The following is a 4,585-nucleotide window of genomic DNA, read 5'->3' as shown; positions in this document are numbered from 1 at the left end:
GAGCCTGGAGCCTGTTTCCGATTCTGTGTCTCCCTCTCTCTCTGCCCCTCCCCCGTTCATGCTCTGTCTCTCTCTGTCCCAAAAATAAAAAAAATAAAAAAAAAGTTGAAAAAGGAAAAAAAAGATTTGGACCATAACCTCTTTACAGAGTGCAAAACCAATGTCGGCATTTATAAATAGCTCGCGGGGGTGTGGAGGCCTGTTCTCTCTGAAGCCTAGCCCAATCCACCACGGTGGTTTCCTACAAATGTAAAAGGCCGAACAACAGCAAAGACTATTACAAGAAAACACCCGAAAGGCATTGAGTGGCAGGAAGGAGGGAGCAGGGAACTAGGTTAACACGACGCAGAAGACCCTCTAGAAAAACACCAGAGTGAAAAGGCAGCTAATTGAAGAATGAGAGCGCTTTCTTAACCAGTGCTAGCGGAGTAAAAATATAATTATCTTTGATTCATGAAGATTGCTACAATATGACTCATTTACCAAAACAGTTACTAGCAGAAGTACATTTGTTACTGCCCGAAGACCACGTGGGAGCAGGGCCTGTTGCAGACGCCAGATCCGTTTGTACTTTTCGCAGAGGCACCTTGAAGGAGACTTTTGTTTCCCATGAGCGGTTTTCTGGGCTGCTGCTCTCAGCAGGGCCTCTGGGGAGGACCGGGAACACAGAGGCCTTCCAGAGAGAAGGGAGGTGCTCGCCTGCTCCCAACCAGGCCCTGGGAGGCTCTCAGCTTTCCTGGCCCTTGTCTGGGTCTCAGACTTGTTTCTTTCTGCAGGTGAAGTCACAGCTTTTCGGCGGCAGTGTCCTTGGCATTCACGCACATGCAGTTGTCTCTCTCTCCTCAGAGATTCCGCACAAACCGAGCAATTGGAAGGCCTTCCTCAATGTTTACGGGTTGCCTGACGGCTCTAAGAAGGGAAAAACCAGCCTTTGCCATTCAGATGTTTTCACTTTTCACTCGACCACGGGGGGCTGGGTGTTTGTCCCCACAGCATGGAGCCATTGGAAGATCTAAGCCTTCAGGTGGCTCGGGTGGTTGAGCAGCCAACTTCACCTCAGGTCTTGATCTCACGGTTCGTCAGTTCGAGCCCCGCATGGGGCTCTGTGTCAGCACAAAGCCCGGAGTCTGCTTCGGATTCCGTGCCCACCTCTTTCTCCGCCCCTCCCTGGCTTGCACTCTGTCTCTCTTGCTCTCAAAAATAGATAAACATTAAAAAGAGAGAGAGAGAAAAGAAGTAAGCCTTCAACAATCCGTGTGTACAAGATGACTGCCAGGTCAGTGCACGGAAACGGTGGGAAGACACGCTCTGGGCAGCGGGAATCTCAGGGGTACACGGCATCTCAGAGGCGTCCTGGCCCCATCTCCCAAGGCTGGATGCGGCTCTAGGGGTCACCTGCACGTAAGTGATGAGGAGACCCATATGTTTTATAAAAATGGAACGAATGGCCCAGGAAGAAATAAAAAGTTGCATTTCTGACACGGTGAAAGGGCACCGCAGGGAGAAGTGTCCAGAACAAGGCAAGCGGCAAACAGTCCTGCACGTACAAGAGTAATGAAAATAAATACAGCTTGCAAGCCTAATGACGACCATCTCAGAGCAGGTTGAGACCCTAACTGATACAAATGAGCATCATTAGCATCCCTGGGCTCTCCTGTTCAGTGTAGGACAGGAACCAAGCAAATAGAAGGAAATGACCAGGGCTATAATAGTAGAATATGATAACCCCACACCAGACCTGGGCCTCTTAAGAAGAGTCATTTTCATCCCCATCCCAAAGCCACTTGAGGCCCCAAAGACCATCAACATAAATGCTGCCTAGCTTGTCTTTGTCCTAGGAGAATTAACATTTTAAGAACCACCCACATCTCTTTGCTCCCAATATGCATGAGTGCGTAAGTATTTCCCTTTGGCCTAGAAACTAAAGATGATTCCATGGATGACTCTCTCTTGGGCTGAGACAACCATGCTCTTTATTATTTACCACGTGCCTCCTGTGGTCCTAGCCATTGCCCTAAGTGCTTTAAACGCATTATCTCTTTGTCCCCAAGCACAGGCCTCACTGGTAGGTGTTATCAATACCCCCATTTTGAGGGAAAGGATAATCGAGGCTCAGAGAAGTTGAGTCACCTGCCAAAGGCCAAACAGTAAGGGACAAGTCAGAGATTAAAGCAGAAAACCAGCTTTGATAGGCTGTTTCTGGGGTCAACCCCTGCGAGGAGGTGACAAAGACGAGAACGAACAGCTGTGTCAGAGCAGACAGGAAGGGAAGAGTCATTCTCTGCAGAGAAAAGGCCCTGTGCAAAGGCCCAGAGGCAGAAAGGATCTTGAAAGGCATGGGGACTTTTCAGGAGGTTGTCACTGAATGGCAACCCGCGCTAAAACTGCGGCTGAAGACAACACCACTCGTTCCCTCGCTCAGGGGTTTTCAGCTGGGGGCGGGGCTCAAAAGGACAACTTATTACTGTGCCAGGTGCTGTCAGTCATGACACCACGACTAGAGCTGGAGCAGCCACTTCTAATGTGGCTTACGCGTGTGGCGGGAAAGTTGGTACTGGCCTCGAGCCAGGGTCCTTGCTTCTCCGTCACATGCCCTCTCCACATGGCTGCTTGGGCCTCCTCCAACATGGCAGCTGAGTTCCCAGAGGGAAGAGGTGGAAGCCGCCGGGCCCTCCAAAGGCAAGGCTCAGAACTGGCACAGTGTTACATCCGCCACGTTCTGTTCCACTCAACTCAGTCGCAGGCTCAGCCCCAATTCAGTGGGAGGAATGACAAAGAGTAAAAAAAAAAAAAAAAAAAAAAACCCAGTGGGGTGGGAACATAATTGACTAGGGGCGGAGGAGCATGGAAGGGGTGCGTCCCGGAACATGACAATGAGAGAGAGAGATGTTGCAAGGCTTTATTGGCCGCGTGAAGGAGTCTGGATTTCCCTGTAAGTTTAATAAGGAATCCTTGCTTCCTTTTGGACCCTTGCTCTTATCTCAACTTTAGTAGAAGGCTAACAAAAGTAGGTACTCAAGGGGGTTCATTTTAAGGCCACAGAGCAAATCTACAGGCACAGAAGATGCATTTAGTTCAGACATTTAATGAATGTAAGGCATTAGTACACTGTCATCCTCAGATACGTGCTCCTTTGAAATGTCATCGGTTGCTGAGTGAACCAGATAACCCACCAGGTTTCCAGGATGCAGCAACAATGCCAACGTGCCTCGCCAGATCCCTTGCCAGGCACGCCACAGCGCCTTCATGTGGAGAAATGACCACGACTGCTCGTTTTCTTGTCCACCCACCGCCTTTCAATAGGTTATGCTCCTGAAAATCCAAATCCAGCAGCCTTCCGGTTTGTCAGTCATCAGTCTGTCTGACTAGAACCATCCCTTTGGGGTCAGGAAGCTTGGCTGTGCCCATGCAACAGAACCACCGGGTGCAGCATGACCCTCCAATGTCTTTGTGTCTTCAGGGTTAAGGAACTAGGTCCATTTGTTGCATTTAGAGAGATTGGATGTGAGAGAATCAAAGAGGAGTAGCTTTTCTGTGTTTATTGGGACACGAACTTTTCTGTATACCAAGGGGAATAAATGTTAGGACACTATGGAGATGTGTACTGAGCACACATTAAATACCTTGGGCGCTGAGCTGCTGAAGGTACCAAGATACTTAGAGACCCCCCTCCCCTCCAAGTTCTTGAGCTGCTAAGTATGGTGAGAATGGTTACCCATAAGTAGAACTTTTCGATACAGTGTAGAAAATACAGTGGTAGGGGCATTTGAAGCCTACAAGGAGAGCACAGAAGAAGGAAACCTAGCTCAGCTTGTTGGGAGTGGTGAGGCTGGAGAGCCTTTCTGGAGAAGGGGGTCTGGACCTGATTTTAGAAGGAGGAGTAGGGGCTCAGAAAAGTAGTTCAGGCTGAGGGAACGTTGGGAAAGAGGCTCACTAGAGTGAGGCATCAAGGCATATGTGTGTTCAGACGCAGGGGATACATGACAAGGCAACACAGCTGGAACGTCACTTTAACATAGATCATGGCACGGAATGCAGAGGGCAGATCACAGAGGACCGTGCGTGCTATGTTAAGGAACTTTGCATTGATTGGATAACAATCAGTGATTTTTTTAAGAGATCGGATGTATGTTGTAGATAAATTATTCTGGCAGAAACACAAAGGCAGCACTGAGGCAAGAGTGAAGGAGGGGAAACCAATTGGAAGTACTGACTCAATGTAAAAGAGAAAGAGGGGTGCCTGAGTGGCTCAGTCGGTTAAGCATCCGACTCTTGATTTCAACTCAGATCATGATCCCAGGATCATGGGATCAAGCCCTGAATAGGGCTCTGTGCTGACGGTGTGGAGCCTGCTTTGGATTCTCTCTCCCTCTCTCTCTCCCCTTCCCGCCCTCTCTCAAAATAAACATTAAAAAAAAATTTAATGTTTTTATATTTTATTTTTGAGAGAGAGAAACACAGGGTATGAGCAGGAGAGGGGCAGAGAGAGAAGGAAACACAGAATCCAAAGCAGGCTCCAGGCTCCAAGCTGTCAGCACAGAGCCCGACATGGGGCTCGAACTCCCCAGCTGTGAGATCATGACCT

Source organism: Herpailurus yagouaroundi, unplaced genomic scaffold (assembly GCF_014898765.1).
Source record: "Herpailurus yagouaroundi ecotype Mexico unplaced genomic scaffold, PumYag 250, whole genome shotgun sequence".
NCBI classification, from domain to species: Eukaryota; Metazoa; Chordata; class Mammalia; order Carnivora; family Felidae; genus Herpailurus; species Herpailurus yagouaroundi.
Note: the sequence above shows the minus strand (reverse complement) of the source record.